General features: G+C 45.2%; 1 protein-coding gene across 1 annotated transcript in view; it reads left to right on the top strand.

The window, feature by feature from the left end:
* The window catches only part of FAM69B (family with sequence similarity 69 member B), a 91691-nt gene that overhangs the window by 7043 nt on the left and 73689 nt on the right, over positions 1-10959 (top strand). The window lies entirely within an intron of this gene.

Raw genomic sequence — 10959 nt, forward strand, 5'->3', positions numbered from 1 at the left:
GGTAGGAATGGGGATTTCCTTGTCTGTCAAGGGGGATGAGAGGGCAGAGAGTCCACAGTGCTGTGTGCCCTGGGGTTGGTGCCCCAAGGGTGCCAAAAAAACACTAAGGGTCTGAAACCCCACTGTGTGGCATTGACACAGCACTCCAGGCTTTTTCTGCACATACTTCCCAAGGAGGCCTTATTACTAACTGGGAGAACTTTTTATTTCAGCTGCAAAGGCCTGCCATGCTTCGCACTGGCACTTATTTTACAGCACTTTATTTATGCCACGTGGGACGGACGATGTGGGTTCCTTCAGGGCCCGTCCTGATGTCTGGAGAGAGATTCTGTGGCCATCGAGTCTTTTGTCTCTCCAGACAGGGCATCTTTCTTTGGGATAACCCTCAACAAGTACTTGGTGGATTGGCTTCGTCTGGTCCCTAACGATCGGGGAATGCTTGGTTTTGGTCTAGGTAGACCAGGGTACCTTGCCCCTGTCAGGAGCCTTGTGCCCCAGGGGGTTCAGGCCCTTCGTCTTCAGAAGAGCAACAAAGCACCCTCCTGTGGAGTGATTTCACGCTTTACTTTTGTTGGTCAGAGGGGTTTGTGTTCCGATGCACACAGCGCAGGCTTAAAAAATAAAATATTGCAGTGTAACTGATAGTTATCCCTGAGAAGATTATTTCTATTCCGTCAACACTGCTCAGATCTGCAATATGTCCTCTCACGTGTATGACTGGGGACCTTCCCATACCACAGCAATGCCACTGGTTCCTATGCTGCATATCACTGCTGTTGTATTTTGTTCCGGTACATCACTACTGCCTGTAGTTTGCACTGATGACTGGTTCTCCTTGGCTGCCAGTCCCTTGGCACTGCCAGCAAATGTTGACTTACACCTCATCAGGTTTCTTATCTCCTTGTCATCTCTGGTAACAGGATAAGCCAACAGCCGGGTCAGATCACAATGTCACTCAGCACCTCTTTGGTACGGTGGACAAAGGGTCAGTGACCCGCTGCCGGATCGTCTTTCAGGTCTTTTGTCTGCTTTCATGTGCTGGTGCCTTCAGTGGTCTCTGACTGGCTTGTAGTGTGTCTGAGAGTGGAGACACTCATTTTACACTCTGCTCCAAGCAGGAAACCAAAATGCCAGTCGCTGGATGAAGACATCTGTATTGTATGAATGGCTCATGGAAGACACGAGAAGATTCTGAAATGATCAGGTCCATCTGCATTCTTCACTAAGATTGTGCAAGGCGCGCAAGGAGGGTTCTGTGTCATCATTTTATTTGTACCCTTCACACCAGTGTGCTGTGTAGTTTGCTGCAGCTTTCCCATAAGAGCCAATAGTACATTTATCTCACCTAGAAAATGATTTTATTACACCTTATAAAACAATGGTCAGTTTCTGACACTTAACCTTGATGGAACCCCTAAATGTAGTACTTGGATGTTTGGTGCCCAGAGCCAGTGGCGGAACCACCGCCGGTGCAGGCGTTGCGGGCGCCCGGGGCCTCAGGCTCTGGGGGGGCCCAAGCAAGATGCCGGCCGCCGGATCAGTATCCAGCGCCCGGCGGGCCCCTGGTCTCTCCGCCGGGAGTGTCAGCGTCCCTGCACATCCCTGCTTTCTTTCCTCCCCGCTGGGCGCTGCTCTGTGTCCCAGCGGGGAGGAGAGAAAGTGACAGCCGGCCGAGCGCTGCGAAAGGAGAGCGCTGTGTTTGTGGGTTTATGGGGGGGGGGGCCCAAAAAAAAATCTTGCACCAGGGCCCTTTGTTCCTTAGCTCTGCCACTGCCCAGAGCAGTTGTTTCTGGCGCAGGGATTACAATTCGTCCTTTACTGACTTGCACCCCAAAACTTGATATGGATAAATTGATATATTAAAGTCAAAATGTTTTTAAGCTCTTTCAAATGCTCATTATATCACTTACAAGGGATGCTGCTCCTTGATGGTTCAAAGTTTGAGCTACCTGCAGAATCAGCACTGGTCCTGATATCCTATTTTAGGGCGGCTCCTTTCCCTTGTAGGGTTCTATGTAGCCCCCTTGTGTGTGCTAGTAAACTGTGTGTGTCACCACAAACACCCAGGCACAGCAAGGCAAGACACTTCCCTCCCCCAGCTCACCTCTCCTTTCTCCCTCTTCACTTTTCCCTTCTCCATGATAGTAGATGAACGGCTGCTGGAGACTGTGCTCTACCCCTTGTGATCTTCTACTGGACAGGAAGTTCAGAGGGAAGAATAAGGAAGGAGGAGCAGGAAGTAGGGGACTGGAGTGCTTTGCTGTGCACGTGAGATTGTGGACACACACACATATTACTAGCACACACAAGGGTGGCTCCATAGGGCCCCCACATAGCAAGGGAAAAGAACCACCCTATAACAGGATATCAGGACCAGAGTTCAGGGGCCCAGCTGAATCTGCAGCAAGCTAAAACGTTTAAACATCAAGAATCAGCATCCATTGTAAGCGATACAATCAGCATTTTAAATAGCTTAAAACCCTTTTGACTTTAATATCACTTTAGGGGCAGACCTCCAGCCCCAACTTTCTTTTTGGCTTTGAATAGATTTCAGGTTAAAACTGTGGTCAGGTTTTTAATGCTTGAAACGTCCCCACTGAGATTGCCCCTCACTTTTTTTCTTAAGATGGCAGGGTGTCATATGGACAGGAAGTAAGGAGAAAATATATGCAATGGAGGAAGAGACAACAAAAATCCAAATCCAACCTGAATGCAATCCAGAAGAGGGGTTTGTCAGTTAGATTTCTCATTACTGGGGCGACTAAATGGTGATGGGTATTGTTTAGATGGGCAGGGATTCCCTCTCCAGAGTTTGGCTTTAATGCCTGACTTATCCCTGAATGGAGTGGACACAGATGCAGAGTTTTTCAGGGTGTCAGGCGCTAACTGGATGTTTGCTGGTAGTAAGAGAACAAGGTAAAGTGATCATTTGGAAAGCATATCGTGATTCCTGCAGTTCCTTCCTTTTAAAACAACAGCCTTCTGTTTGTTCTCCTTTACCTGGCCCCTTCCCCGCAGCCGTTTAGTAGCTGTTGGAAGATTGGGCTCAGGAAAAGCCTGTTAAAAATGATGCTAGAATGTCATGCAGTCCATTGATTTGAATAATGTAATTGAATGGAAGCGAAATTGGTGTCTCAATTGGCGTAGAGACGTCCCTGAGTCAGCGCGCCGGCACAGACAATTAAAGGTTACAAGGATGGAAAATGCCACATTGTTACTTTTCTTCACATCGGTTCAGTCACAGAAATAGACTCCATTCCTTCTTCTAGATAGAGAACATGGATAAAAACTATTTTGTACATTTTATCGCTGGAAATGAAAGATTACATTTTATTTACGGTTCTTTGAATTATTCCTCCCAGTGTTAAAAATACAGCATCCCACAGTTTTTCTCCTTCGGGCTTCCTTCTTTGTACATTCCGGTCAGAGGGGAGCAGGGGAAAATGCTATCTCTGTTTTCACCAAGCTGTTGTCACCGTGTCTTTTGTACTTGAATGCAATGACCAGCGAAAGGGCAGCAGGAAAAAGACTGAGGGGTGGAAGACTGGAAGGAAAATATGAACATTGTTAAATAGAAGAAATTGATCTAATGAATTAAAATTGATCACATTAAGTAAAATAGGATTTTTGTACTTTACTTAAAGGAGTCCATTCATGGACATAGACATTCTTAAACCTTTGGGCTATACTGCCGCCTACAGGATGATTGGACACAGGCAAAGAAACAAACAAACTGTAGGCCAGCTCAGGATAACTCCTCCCACTACCAGCATGCCTCAGTTTTGTAGCAAATCAGTGCCTTTGGGCTATACAGCCTCCTACAGGACGAATGGACACAGGCAAAGAAACAAATTGTAGGCCAGCTCAGGATAACCCCTCCCACTACCAGTATGCCTCAGTTTTGTAGCAAATCAGTGCCTTTGGGCTATACTGCCGCCTACAGGATGATTGGACACTGGCAAAGAAACAAATTGTAGGCCAGCTCAGGATAATCTCTCCTACTACCAGCATGCCTTAGTTTTGTAGAAAATCAGTGCCTTTGGGCTATACTGCCACCTACAGGATGATTGGACACAGGCAAAGAAACAAATTGTAGGCCAGCTCAGGATAACCCCTCCCACTACCAGGATGCCTCAGTTTTGTAGCAAATCAGTGCCAAGAGTATGATCCTGATTACAGAGAGGTGGGACCTGTATCCCTCAATGGACTCCAAGAAAAGGAGTTTACAATGAGTATAAAAAACTTTTTTCTATTTTCTTTCTATCATCGATTCTTTTTTTCTATTTTCTCATTTATTTATTGAGGGACACAGAATGCCTTAACCCTACGGGATGTCCAAAATCAGCCCAACTAAGCGGTAGGCAACACATAAACAAAAGCTAGCATGTGCAAGAAAAGCAACAGAATTGGAGACTACCAGCAGCTCAAAGAGCCTTGAAGGACCTTATCTTTGAAGCTGGCACCAGATGAGGCTGTAATGTCCACCTGGCAGAAATTAGAGAACGTGCGAACAGAAGACCAAGCAAATCTAAGAATCACATACCTGATCCTGAAAAGCCCAAGAAGCACTCACAGATCTAGTAGAGTACACCTTGATGGCAAAGGGTGGAACCCCATCCTTGAGACCATAGGATTGGATGATGGTCTGTCTAAGCCACCTAAAGATGGTGGAACGTGAAGCAGGTTCATCTTTTTAGGGTCTATCCGAAAGGGAATGAAAAAGCAGTGGCTCAGAGACAGACTCTCACAACCGAACCACATCCAGACAATGGAGGGAAATTTCCTTATGGTGATCTGGAGCTGGACAGAGGAAGAACAATGTCTTGGTTGACATGAAAGGGAGAAACTACCTAGTCAAGAAAACCTGTTCCTGTGCAAAACCAAAAAGGGTCCTTTGCAGAAAAAGGCTGCCAATGGATACACCTGCCTCATAGAGATGATGGCTACAAGAAACACCACCTTGTGGGTGAGAATAGAGAGATATGTCCCTAATGCATTAAAATGGTCAAATGGCAGGTTCTGGAGCGCTTAGAGGACCAGAATCAGATCCCATGGAGTCACAGGGGAATGGACAGGGGGAACTACATAGAAGACCCCTGTACAAAGGTCTTAATCAAAGAGTGATCAAAGAGCCAACAAACTCTGAAACAGGGCAGAAAATATTAAAGAAGAAAAAGTCTTTAGCACAGCAGAGCTGTAGAAAAGACATCCTTCTTAATAGGACACTAGCAAAAAGCTGAGGCATGCTGATAGTAGGAGGGGTTATCCTGAGCTGGCCAGTATTCAGGCCTCCTGTAGGTGGCAGTATAACCTGAAGGTTTAAAACGTCCTGTGTCCCTCAATGGATAAGAAAGAAAGCTGCATTTTTTTTATTGTTGGTCTTTGTGAAGCAATAAAGATGCTGGTATGCATTACTCTCTACTAGTTTTAGTTATCTGGTAATGGTAACTGCATATCACCTAATGTTAACTGCGTAATAGTAACTGCATATGGCATAATGTTGTGTTCTGATTGGCTACATCAAATCAAGGAAATGCTTTAATGTTCTGGTTGGCTACAGTTTGTCCCATGCAATCAATGGGACCATGAAGAAACCGTATGCCAATCACTTGGCACGTGGTTGCATCATGGTATTATCAAGGCATAATCCGCATTGGGATAAAAACCAAATAGACATACAGGAGGATGCGGTCTTGCTTCCACTTCCAAAGACAGATGCTGCCTTGCTCTGCTTCCCACATGCTTTTCAACAATGCTTTTCTATAATCATGCGATTTGACATGGAATATTGAAATGTTGAGGTGAATGCGTACAATTTACAGAGGCATTGTGGCAGTGGACAATTGTTTCAGAAGAGCAGTAGTACTTTTCCCTTGTTCTCCTCTCCATGTCTCCGCTTATGACACCCACACAACATCTGTAGATCAGCAAACTATCCTGCAGCGAAGGATTGGTCTCACAGAAGCGCCATTTACCTAACAGAGCTTGCGGCACTGAATATAAAGTGAATATTAACCTGCTCTGACATGTTATGTGTGGATGCAGCCGTGCCATAGAGCCACCGAAGTGGAAAAAAGGTTCCCCGGCCTTACTACAATACCTAATTACCGTAACAAAGACATCATTCTGTGGACAGACAGGCCAGCGCCATTCCACGCTCTGAACGCAAGTAATGTCTGTGCGTCTCCACCGTTACCTGGCATCGTTGTTGGTAAATTTGAAAAAAAAAAAAAGACATTTGATGCTTTGAAAGAGTTTTTTTAAAAGAACTTCCCCAGCCAACAAGTTAAATAACAGTGGCTAATCATAACAGTGGCAGGTTTTCACTGGGCTCTTATTTGTTTCACATATTTCTGTCCTGCGGTAGACTTAGAAAGAGGGTGAAGCTGTAACCAGGGAACACACTGGGTTCATATTTACTGGCTCACATTAAGGGCCATGGATGTATTTCATTTTATAGACATCATGTATATGATACAGTTACAGCTCTGCCCTGATTGTACATTTCTGAATTTCTTGCCACCATCCAACTGTGGGCAATCTACTATGTATATCAGAAGCTCTGAACACCAAAATGCGGCTCTGCCTGCTTCTGGGAGCCATTTAATGGCTACTACTCTTGCAATGCAGCACCCGGGGCCTGGGTTCAGTCTCCCACTGAGAACACTATCTGCATGGCATTTTCATGTTCTCACCATCATTGTCTGCACTCTATCAGATCAAATACATAGCTGAGGTATCATTAAAAAGCTTTACCTACCAGACAGCAGACCTGGGACCTGCAATGCAACTCTACAGCAGGTCCTGGACACACCCCCCAACATGCTGATTGGACAGAAGCAGCATGCTGATGAGGTCAGTGTTCTGCTCTCCTCCTGTTAGCACATTGTATGCAGCACAGTCTAGTTGGCTGCTAGTGCTGCTTCTCCCTCTCCCGGTCTGAGTGCTGCTGTGCAGAAGATAACAGGAAGCTGATACCTAGGCAGATTCAGGTATTTATACTAGCTGCATTTGAGCATACATTCCATTCTTTTTTAGTGACTATGTAGCTGTACTTATTGGTGGTTTGTTATATCCGTCTTCCTAATGAAGGATGAAGAAACTAGGTGGTAAATGCGGGGAGCAATTTAAAAAAAATACATGCAACACAGGGGGGGATTCATAAAAACTGGAGCAGACAGAATTTCGAGCAGTGGTAACCAATCAGCTTTAATTTTCATAGCTTAACTTAACAAACTGAAGATAGAATCTGATTGGTTGCTATGGGCAACTGTTCCAGATTCCATCTGCTTCAGTTTTTATGCATTCCACCCCAATCTTTAATCTTTGAGCCATCTTTCTACCAAGATGCAGACTGCAATATCTATTAAATATCCATTAAAGCAGGGCTGGCCAAATTTCGGCCCTCCAGCTGAGGTGCAAATACAACTCCCATCATGTTTCTGCCTCTGGCTGTCAGAGTCTTGCAATGCCTTATGGGACTTGTAGTTCCACAACAGCTGGAGGGCCGATGTATGGTATGTTAAAAACAGGTGTTTGATGGAAAACGTTTTGTTGCGGCCTTTCCTATACACGACATCTCTGCAAAGCAGCCGGGCGCAACGCCAAGGCGAGGTGAACAGCGGCAGATGGGCCGTCTATATATTCCGCTCATGTTTCAGTAATCTCATTATTAATAGCTTCCTCCCGCAGTCCCCATGGGGGTCATACCCTGCCCGGTAATGGGCCCTCTTATCTCTACCTTAGATGCCTCCAACAGAGATGATGAAGAAAGGGATGCTCAGATTCATCCATTAAATAACGTGTATAATATTGACAATGGAGGGAGAAGATTGACACATGCCGATTCATGCATTTTGAACAGGCAGACGCCTTTACATTGCGGTTACGTGCGCGTAATTTGGAATCAGTGCATTATATTACAAGCAGTGTGCAGCTTCCCAGCTTTCAAGGAAGACTATCCCCATAAACAGGTATTTCCAAGGAAAACCTAAACAAGAACTCTGGGCAAAACTTTTCTTAACCCTTGCAGTGTGGCTACCCTAGGGTTGCCACCTGTCCGGGATTCACCCGGACATTCCGGTTTTTGAGTCTTGTGTCTGAGTTTCCAGCCAGCTGACACCCAGACACAAGACACCAAATGCTGATACCGGCACTTTACATTTTTTGACAGATGCGTCTGCCCAGGTCCCCAGCAAGCGTGGGACTTCAGGCAGCCGCATCTGCATCTTCCTGTGAGCTGTGGGTGCCTGTAAACAGGCTCAGGCCTGCCCCCACATCTCCTCCTCCATCTTTCTGAAAGCATGCTGCCCGCCTCCGGACCCCAGGTGAGACACCACACAGCCCGCACAGCACTCCTAAAAGCCTGCATAGCCCAACTGAGACCCCACATAGGCCACCTGAGACCCCGCATAGCCCACCTGAGAGCCCACACGGGCTACCTGAGACCCTGTAGACATCAGGGTGCTACCCCAGTACAATACAGAGTATGTTGTTTCATTATATTTTGTATTGTTGCATACTGTATTGCTGGAATTGTAATCCTCTATAGCCGGTCTCCTTACTCCCTCCCCTGGCTGTCTCTCCTCTATATTCACCCAAAAAGAAAAAGCTGCACTCAGCGCTAGAGTGTTCGGGTGTCACTTGAAGAAAAGGTGGCAACCCCAGGCTATCCCCACACTGCAGGCGTGAACTGCTAATTTTTGTCTAGGTGCAAAAAAAAAAAAAGTGATGCTCACCTGAACCACAGAGCTAGCTTTCTCTTAGACCAATCCTTCCAGCCTCGCTTCCCCTACTCTGCAGCTTTCTAAGGTCTCATATATCATCACGTTCTATATACTGTGTATAGCTGTGAGGACATTGAGGAAGATTCCAACGCAGTAGCATAGGGAGAGAGATGCTTAAGTGACCAGAGAGGCAGGCAAAAAAGCTCAGCAGTTTGGGTGAGTATAACTTTTTTTAGCACTTAGACAAAAATGAGCAGATAACGCTTGCAGTTATAGCCCCATTGCAAGGGTTAATAAAAGTTTTGCCAGGGGTGTTTTTCTTTAACATATTCTACAGTAACAAATAAGTCCCTCCTCCTTCTCCACATCACCTGGCCAGGATGGTCTACCTGCAAACTTCACTTAAGCCCAGGCAAAGATCACATGGTCTCTGGCTACCAGGAGCATTGTGGGTTTTTCACATTACTAGAGACTGCAGAAGGTCTAATTTTGTCAGACAGGCAATGTCTGGTAGTCCTGCAGAGAAATACAAAAATCAGAAGGGCAGAATCATTGCACAGCCCTGCTTTAAAGGAATGAGCAAATATGGCGCCCCATGTACAGTATATATGTAAACCATGCAGAAAAACTTTTGTTTTTTACATGTTAACAAGCACAAATAGGAATATTTCCATTAAGCTGCTGGTTTCACATCAATATAGAAAATGCATTTTCAAATCCCTCTTTACATAGCCATGCAAAATATTTCTCTGTGCCCCGTTTGACTGCTGTAAAATCCCAAATATTCAGCTATTTGTCTTAAAGTAGTATTAAACTCTCAAATGTATTTTTCAGTAATGAATCCAGAACAAATATACGTCACCCAGCAAAGTGTTTGTTTACATTTTTGACCAAACACCTACCGTCACCAGATGTTTAAACGGCTCCAACTCTCTCAGCTCCACTTCTCTGAACTTCCTGTCCAGTACAAGGTCACGAGGGACAGAGCAGTCTCCAGCAGCTGTGCATTTACTAGCTTGAAAAAAGGAAGAGGGAGGGAGTGTTCAGCTATTCACTCCGGCTCAGTACGGCTGATTTTAGCCGTACATGGGCTGAAATCAGGGGTACATCGGCTGCACTTCGGTCACCTGAACATGTTTTGCATGTTCGGCTGAGCCGAAGTGCAGAAAGACTTCGACTCACATAGGGGCTGAACGGCAGTGAGTGAATAACCGAATGCCGCAGAGCTCGACTATTCTGATCGGTACCTCCGTGGTACTGAGCAGAATAGAAAATCTATGAAAATAGTCGAAAAAAAAGGTTGAATTTTTTTTTACAAATGTAAATAGTTACATTTTTAAATAAATAAAGATCTTATTAAAAAAAACACCCAACTGTTTCCTATTGGAAAGCCACCGTCTAGAGTCTTCTAGCAGGTCCTGGCCAATGAATAACAACTGGGCAGAGCCAGCCGTGACGTCACGGCCGGCTCCGCCCAGTTGTTATTTTTTAATGGCAGATCAGCATCCCTAGGTCATTTGGAGGACGCTGATCTGTCATTACAACTGTGCGGAGCCAGCCTTTGCCCGGCTGTCATTTGCAGGGCGAAAGGTCGGCCTTTGGCAGGCCATTAGCCCCGCTTCGGCTGTCACTTCACCGTCACTTTATTTTATTTTTTGTGATTTGTAGTTCACAAACACGATTATATGGTTTTTTGATTCACTTACTAGCGCTGTTAATTTGGTTTAAAACTCTTCAGACCCAGCGGTCTTCAATACAGCAGCTTGTATTTTACATCACAATATTTATTTATTTATATTGATGTGTTGACACGATACACTAAAAATTCATCACATTCACTTTGCAGTAAGTAATGTGTTAAGGAAACGCTATTTTGGTTTAATTCACTGCCACCTGTATGATATACAGCTAATTGAACTCCTAGCGCTGCTTATCTTGTTATATCAGCTGATGCATATGCCTTTGGCGCGGCTGAGCCGCTCGGCCGCCTTCAGCTGCTGTACAGGCTATAGTGAATAGCCAGTACAGCAGCCCTTCGAGCTGAAGGATCAGCCGAAGCTGCGGCTGGATCCTTCGGCAGCTTCGTGAATTACCCTTTAAAACATCAGAAAGCAGCATCCATTGTAAGTGATTTCATCAGCATTTGAAATGACTTAAAACCATTTGACTTTAATATATCACTTTAAACTGTACCTGTCATTAAATAACTGCTGCTTTTCTTCTGAAAAGACCA

This window comes from Nanorana parkeri, unplaced genomic scaffold, assembly GCF_000935625.1.
Source record: "Nanorana parkeri isolate BGI_ZX_2015 unplaced genomic scaffold, ASM93562v1 scaffold455, whole genome shotgun sequence".
NCBI classification, from domain to species: Eukaryota; Metazoa; Chordata; class Amphibia; order Anura; family Dicroglossidae; genus Nanorana; species Nanorana parkeri.